Raw genomic sequence first — 8,757 nt, forward strand, 5'->3', positions numbered from 1 at the left:
TGTGTGTGTGTATGTTGTTGTTCTATATGCAATCCCATCGCACAACACACACGTCTTATTAGCAGCAATCGTCTGTGTTATTATCGGTCTTCACACACATTTCTAATTACAGCCCTGTTTGCCGCGTATCACACACATCTTGTTAAGTTGAACCGTTTCTGTTCTCATGTCTCAACGAAAACAGTTCATCTGAGTGAACCCCATGTCGTATATCGCACATACCTTGATTTGGCTGACCATTTCTTTTGTATTGCCTAATCACAAACAGTTCATCCGAGTGAATCGTATGCTGTGTATCGCACATGCCTTCATCTGGCTGCCCGATTCTTTTGTTCCTCCTCATCGCAAACAGTTAATTGAACTGAACCGTATGCCCTTCATCGCACACTTAACTAAAACCTGAATCGTGTTTGATGCATTCGTCATCGCAAACGTTGTACACATTTCTGTCAGTTTTCATACAGCACCGTTTGTGATTATTGCATCGCACACAGTTTCTCGAAGGGTCACTGATTGTAGTGTCGCGTTAGCATCATCCTGCAATAGTGATGGCTTCAATTAAAAAATACAGATAATGGCTTCTTTACTGTTTGTTTCCCACCCAACATGAAACTCATAGTAGACACCCGAGATTAACCAGATAGTAGATAGATACTATTGATTGCGGCCCCGATATGTACCCCACAACCATTTAAAAACTCAAGTTTGACCATTAGTTTGGAGCTGACTCGGAGTCTAATCGGCGAACATCACGATAAAGTAGCATGTAATATTAAGCGATGCATAATGTAAGCAGACATGAAAGAGTGCGACCTCTCTTGCGGACCCGTGTAGTCCTCGAGGTCATCTGCTCAGTTGATGATGGTAATGCAGTTGTCATGCCTGCCCGCGACGGGGAAGAAGATCTGAGGCGGTGAAAGACAGTCTGGAGGCCGGATCCCTACTGTGCTAGACCCTTCTGTCGTTGGAGCAGCTGAGCTGGGGTGGACGATGGCGCAGCAGGAGCGCGACAAACCACAAAAGGTTTTCTTTGACAACTATCTGTAAGAGAAGTAATTCTGTAAGGGCTCGTTTGAATTGGAGGATTCTAACAACGCAGGGATAGGAAATACATAGTAATAGGATAGGAATGCACGTGCAAAATAGAGAATTTAAAAACACAGGATTTTTGCCAATCTGGGTGTTTGGTTCACAAGAATTGGAAGATCACAGGATGCAAAGAAGCATAGTGAGATTAAGTCAAACCACAAGAAAATGTACAGTTATAATGCTATTATACTACTATCTCTTAGTCTTGTGCTACCTGAATAGGAATTTGAAAAGGAGGACAAGTGGATATTAAAATTCCTACAGTTTTTCTTTCAAGGAGACACTAAAGGAACAAATCCTACAGTTTTCCGTTGCTCCATTCCTTTGAACCAAATGCATGAATAGTAGTACCATAGGAAACTTTTCCATTCCTATGTTTTTCCTTCACTTTTCCTTTCAAGCACTGGCGATTCTAGCAGGCAGGCTTGAGCAAGGAAAAGCCTACACTCAAAAAATGTTTTTGTGCTACTTATACTACTTTGGACCTAGGCCACTGCCCTACTAGCTCAACTCCCAGGCCCATTGACCAATGCACAGCTCAAACGCGCAGAGATAAATAATGATGGCGTTCAAGAGAGTCCATCGCGGATAGCTAAGTTGCCTGGTACCTCACTGCTTGTCATATAGTAGGAGAAACTAATCGTATTTCACGTTACTGCGTGTGCTCAGTGGACAATATATATAACATGTAGAGTAAAAAAGAGATTGAACAAGTGTACAACCTCTTTGGCGAAGCCATGTCGATGTCAGTGTGATTGGGTTGGTCGGTGAGGATGATCCGGCTGACTTGGCTGTCGGAGGAGGGGAAGAAGATCTTAGGCTTCTAGAGATGGAGCCCGGGGTACTGCTCCGCTGTGATGGAGGGTTTCGTCATTGGTGCAGCTCCGGTGAGTCGTACGACGCCGAGGCTGAAGCAGGACAAGCGAGACAATGTTAACCTGAGTGGAATTCTAATAGCATCTCCAATAGATGACGTAAAATACAGAATCACAAAGTGCTAGATGTAAAATACATTAGCCGCTCATCTCTGAACTTAACTGTCGAAACTGAATTTAACTGTCAAAACTGAACTTAACTATCGAAACTGATTTTTTCTGTCGAAACTGATTTTTACTGTCGAAACTGAACACACTAGTAGCAGAAAAGCATTAGCAGCAGCAACAGCAGCGCGTGCGAGAGCCGGGGCAGCTGGCCGTGTAGCAGCATCATGTGAGGCTACCCTGAGCCGCCAGCCACCACCGGCCAAACTGCCGCCCCCCGCCGCCCGCGGCCGGCGGTGTGCCGCCCCGCCCGCCCCGAAACCGCTCCCCACCGCCGGTCCGCCGCCGCCCCGGCCATCCCTCTCGGCCCCCTCGTGCCGAGCTTTTTCTCCGGCGATCCCCACGCCACCGCCCCACCACCGCCGGCGACCACCGCCCCCACCCTGAACCCTAAGATAGATACTGGGGTACCTCTCCGGCGAGCCCCCTCCCCGCTGCGGCTGGTTCTTCCTTAACTCCGGCGAGCCCCCCCACCCCCTGAAAATCGACTGACCCGAAAGTCGATTCCGTCGACTGAAGTGTAGCTAAATCGGAGCAGCATCGCAAGCAAGAGGAAGAGCGAGAGCAGCAGCACGTGCAAGAGCAAGAGCAATAGCAAGAGGAGACCAAGCAGGGGACCAAGAGCAAGAGCAGAGCAGCAGCGCGAGCAAGAGCTGAAGCAGCGGCAACTCCTACTGTTGTGGACGTCGCCGCCGAGGGAGCGACGCCGTGGAGGAAGTGGCCGGCGACGCCGCTGTGGATGGAGCCGCACCGTGTCGGCTCGGGACTGAGCGCCAGCAGCATCGTGAGATCGAATTAAGAAGAAAATGCGGCGATTAGTGTACAACCTCTTTGGTGGCACCGATTAGGCCTCAGCTTCATCTGAGGGAACGGTGATGATTGTCGGAGTAATTAGCCACGGGTAGCCTCATCAGCTCCCCATGGCATTTCGAGACATCGGGGCCGGCTGCGCCCCTCAAGAATCAAAGACCAAAGCGCCGCCTTCTCGCAGCCGACTGGTCCAAGCGGCCGGCTGCCAGAAGACAGCAAGGCCCAGAGGGCAGCCTCAAAGTGGACCGACTCCTAGCAGGCGGCCCCAAGCGTCCTCAAAGTCTGCACCCACATAAGTACGATGAGACGGGGCGTGGCTACAACGCGCCCTGCCACCCCCAAATCCTGGGCCAAGCGTGGCCACAGTGCACCATACCAGACGAAGATCTCCCGTCCGGCGCGGCACTGTTGCCACTCCACCCATGACATCACCCATGGCAGAGAGGGCCATGCCTCCACTACGGGCTGTCGGTATGGCCCACATGCGGTGGGCCTTACCTGTCAATGAGAAGCCAGAAGGCGGCGAGAATGGACCAGTCAGCATGAGGGGAGGCCGACTCCTAGCGGGTGGCCCTCCCCCTCCCTCAAAGTCCGTGCGCCATTAATAAGGAGAGATGGGGAATGGCTACAGTGATCGCCCGCCAGGCGGCGGTACTGTAGCCACGCCTCCCCCGACAAAGCACGCATCATTACGAGCATCGCTACAGTGCTGAGTAGCCAGCAAGACCCGCGGGCGGCGGGCGCGGCCTGTTGGCCAAGTACGAGACAGCCGGCGGGGCCCACCAGCCGGCGGGCCCCATCAACCAGCGGAGAAGCCGGCGGCCAGAGACACTGACAGCCGGGTCCTAGACCCAGCCAGTTTACCTTTGTACCCCTGGGGGGTAGGCCTATATAAACCCCCTAGGGCACCCATGCAAAGGGTTCAGACCTTAGTTCATTCACACACACATATAGAGAGAGGAAGCTAGGGCTAGCCTTGTTCTTCTTCCCCCTCTAGAGAAAGAGCTCAAGGAGCAAGCTTGTAGCCACCATTGTTGCTTGAGTGATCATGCGGAGACCCCGCAGAGCAGGACTAGGGGTGTTATCTCCTAGGAGAGCCCCGAACCTGGGTAAGATTCGCCGGCATGCATGTTTGCGCCTTATCCCGTTTCTTGGCACCGGCGACGTACTATTAGCCCCCTCCATGATAAGCCATCCTTTGGCATATGTCGCACGACACCCCCGACATTTGGCACCCACCATGGGGCTAGGTGCACCGTCGTCCAGAGATCTGTTCTGGACGGGAACCCTCTTCCTCCCCAGCGAGCGTAGCCAGCCTGGCACGCCCGACGGCGTCTGCACCGATGCACTACAAAGCGCTAAGCTCGCCTGCGCGGCGAGCTGCCTCGCTAACCTCATCGGCGAGGTCCGCCTCTCTGATGACCCCGCGCCCGACGCGGTAGCAGCCAGCTCAGAGAGCTGCCTCCTCGACCTCCTTGGCAAGCTCGACATCGCCAACGAGCCGGCCTCCGACCTGGAGTCGATCGGCTCCACCGACCTGATGCTTGTCGACTCTGACACGGCATCGCTTGACGCCTTCCCCACCAACGTGGTGGTCATCAACGACCCTCTCCCTCGCGCCGACAGCAACGGCAGCACCGTCACGGAGGTGCTCTTCATCAGCCACGACGGAGCCTTTGGTGACGCTCAAGACCCGCTGCAGGCGGCCCTGCGGGACCTGTCTGCGCCCATCCCAAAAGACGACGAAGCCGAGACGCTGGAAGCCCACCGCGTTTCGCTCGTCGAAAGCGCCAAGAAGTTGGCCACCATCAGACGCCTCTCAGAGGCCTACCAACGCGAGATCGACCGTGCCGTTGGCGGCACGCCGGCGGGCCCAGCCGCATTGGCACGGTCCAGTAGCGTGGCGCTGCCATCGACAACATGTTTGGGGCAGACCGCCTTGTCTATGCCACGCACGAGGAAAACATGTGAGCTGCCCAGGCGGTAGCAGATGAGCTGGACCACCTCGAGGGCGACGAGCGTTGCTACATGACAGAGCATATCCAGCAGCTCATTGACACGGCTGCCGCGCAGCAAGAAGCCGACTGCCACGCCGAAGAACCCGATAAGCGGGTTGAGAACCCGCCCCCTCGCCGAGACCGAGGCGCGACCTCCCGGACGCCGACTGGTGGCGTCCGCGACATACGAGACAAAGAGCCGGCTGCTAGTCGTAGCCGCACATGCCTCACCATCGAGCGCGACCAAGATGGTCGCCCTTGAGTAGTGGAACGATGGGACGATTGTCCGCCTCCTCCTCCTTCTCGGAGGGAGAGGCGTGCTTCCCCGCCGACTGTTGACCACCCAACTCTCGGTGACCGGCTGGGCCGCCGAGAAGGAATTAGAGAGAATGATGCCTGCCACCAGATTAACCTTCTGAATCGATCCCTAGCGCTAGAAAATAAGACGCGTTGGGCCCGCGTTGTTTCGGCCCCCGCATCCGCGACGAGCCCTTTCCCAAAGGGTTCACGCTTCCATGAGATACGCCCACGTACAATGGCTTTGTGAAGCTGTAAGACTGGCTGGTCAACTACTCCATTGCCGTCAACATAGCGAATGGCAACAAGTGCGTTGCCGTAAAGTACGTTCCTCTCATGCTCCAGGGCACGACCCAGACATGGCTGAACAGCCTGAAGCCCCGCAACATCTACAGCTGGGTAGATTTCACTGAAGTCTTCGTTCGCAACTTCACCAGCACCTACAAGCGGCCGCCCAAGCCTCGCCAGCTCTCATTGTACGTCCAAGGCCCCAACGAGTCCACCAACGACTACCTGACGCGGTGAGCTAAACTGCACAACTCCTGCGAAGGGGTGCACGAGGTCCAAGCAATCGAGTACTTCACTGTCGGGTGCCAAGAGGGCACCTTACTCAAGCACCGACTCCTCTGCGACGAGCCGGCCACACTCAACGAGCTGCTGATCATAGCAGACAAGTACGCCACTACCGACTCCTCCATGAAGTCGGAGCTTCGAGTGGACGCTTCTGGGAAGGTGCTCCCTCCGGCTCCTCGAACGCCGGCTGGAGACAACAGTCGGCGCCAGCAGCCAAACGATAACAAGCGCAAAGCCCCCCAGCCGGCTTCCACCAGCCAGCAGGTGGCGACAGTTGAAGATCAACAACCTGAAGGGCAGCCACTCCCCAAGCTTCAGAAAGGCGGCAAGCCGGCTTGGTTGCCTGCTTTTTCCTTTGAGCAGACCCTCGATGCCCCCTGCAAGTTCCACAGTGGTGCGAAGCCGTCCAACCATACAACTCGGAAGTGCCACTGGCTTGTCCGCATTGCTAAGGGAGAAGGACTGCCACCTCCGCCTGCTGGCCCACCGGCTCCACCTCCTCAACAGCCGGCCGTCCGTCCAACAGTCAGTGTGTCCAAGACAATTACCCTGAAGAACATGGTGCCTACGTTGTCTTCACCAGTGTGGCCAGCGATAGGCACAGCCGACGTCAGCAGCACCGTGAAGTGAATGCAGTTGCCTCAACTGCTCCAGAGTTCATGCATTGGTCTAAGAAGCCCATCAGCTGGAGCCGTGCTGACCACCCGGAAGTAATGCCTTCTCCAGGTTCCTATGCCCTGGTGTTGGATGCTACCCTTGCAACAGAGAGGCGAGCAGCTCGGTTCTCCCGGATTCTGATAGATGGCGGTAGTAGCATCAACATCCTTTACCGCGACACCATGGAGAAGTTGAAGATCAAAGAGAAGCAGCTGCTGCCGAGTCGGACTGTGTTTCATGGCATTGTGCCCGGCTTGTCCTGCTCACCAATCGGCAAAGTCAAGATAGATGTCCTCTTCGGAGACAAGGATCATTTCCGCCGAGAAGCGATTTGGTTTGAGGTGGTTGACCTGGAGAGCCCTTACCATGTGCTCCTAGGCCGGCCTGCTCTAGCCAAGTTCATGGCAGTGCCTCATTATGCCTACCTCAAGAGGACGATGCCAGGAACCAAGGGCATTATCATGATCAGTGGAGACTATGAGAAGTCGTCCGCCTGTGCTGCAGCCAGCAGCCGGCTGGCCGAGTCCCTTGTGGTTGCTGCTGAGAAGAAGCTCCTGGAACAGGTGGTGGCCATGACCGGCAAGCAGCCGGACATGTCCCCAGAACCCAAAGAGTCAGAGACCCAGGACTCCTTCCAGCCGGCAAAAGAGACAAAGAAGATTCCCTTGGACTCTGAGCACCCGGAGAGGCACGCTGTCATAGGTGCCAACCTTGATAGCAAATAGGAAAGCGAGCTCGTCGATTTCCTTCGTGAGAATCGGGACATCTTTGCATGGTCCCCCAAAGACATGCCGGGTGTTCCGACGGATTTCGCCAAGCACAAGCTACACGTCAGAGCAGATGCCAAGACAGTCAAGCAACCCCTCCGGCGTCTGTCGGAGGAGAAGAGAAGAATTGTTGGAGAAGAGATCGCCCGCCTGCTGGCAGCCGGCTTCATCATGGAAGTTTTCTTCCCAGAGTGGCTCGCCAACCCAGTCCTTGTACTGAAGAAGAATAAGAAGTGGCGCATGTGCATTGATTACACCAGTCTCAACAAAGCCTGCCCCAAGGATCCGTTTGCATTACCCCGGATTGACCAAGTGATAGACTCCACAGCCGGATGCGAGCTGTTGAGTTTCTTGGATGCCTACTCAGGTTATCACCAGATCAAGTTAAACCCGGCAGACCGCCTGAAGAACGCCTTCATCACACCATTCAGAGCCTTCTGCTACCTGACCATGACATTCGGCCTGAAAAATGCCGGTGCCACATTCCCGTGTTGCATGCAGAAGTGCCTCCTCAAGCAGCTCGGCAGAAATGCCCACGTCTATGTAGACGATATTGTGGTGAAGACGGAGAAACGCGGTACCCTCTTAGAAGATCTCAAGGAAACTTTTGAAAATCTGCGCCAGTTTCAGATCAAGCTCAACCCAGAGAAATGCGTCTTTGGAGTACTAGCCGACCAGCTCCTTGGCTTCCTGGTCTCAGAGCGTGACATAGAGTGCAACCGTGTGAAGATCAAGGCCATCGAGAGGATGGAGAAACCCACCCGACTAAGAGACATCCATAAGTTCACTGGCTATTTGGCATCCATCAGCCGTTTCATCAGTCGGCTGGGCGAGAAGGCTCTTCCCCTGTCCCAGCTTATGAAGAAGACCACTCATTTTGAGTGGAACGATAAGGCGGATGAAGCTTTTCTCCAGTTAAAGAAGATGTTGACCACGCCGCTTGTCCTGGCGGCTCCGACTGCTAAAGAGCCCATATACCTCTACATCGCCGCCACCAGCCGGGTGGTCAGCACAGTCATGGTGGTAGAGCGCCCAAAAGACGGCAGAACACAGCCACTCCAGAGGCTTGTGTCCTATTTGAGCGAGGTGCTGTCCACCTCGAAGCAGAACTACCCTCACTACCAGAAGATGTGCTACGGCGTGCACTTTGCCGCCAAGAAGCTGAAACCATACTTTCAAGAGCACCCAATCATGGTTGTCTGCACTGCCCCACTTGCCGAGATCATTGGCAACAGAGATGCATCTGGCCGAGTGGCCAAATGGGCCATCAAGTTGGCCCCCTACACCATCTTCTACCAGCCGTGCACCGCCATCATCTCCCAAGCACTGGCCGACTACCTTGTCGACTGGGCTGAGACCCAGTACTTGCCGCCAGCTCCGGACTCCACTCATTGGCGAATGCACTTTGATGGCTCGAAGATGCGCACCAGTTTGGGAGCCGGCGTTGTTCTCACCTCTCCAAAACGCGACAAGCTCAGATACACATTGCAAATCCACTTTGCCTCCTCCAACAATGTAGCCGAGTAT

Source organism: Triticum aestivum, chromosome 6D (genome assembly GCF_018294505.1).
Source record: "Triticum aestivum cultivar Chinese Spring chromosome 6D, IWGSC CS RefSeq v2.1, whole genome shotgun sequence".
NCBI lineage: Eukaryota > Viridiplantae > Streptophyta > Magnoliopsida > Poales > Poaceae > Triticum > Triticum aestivum.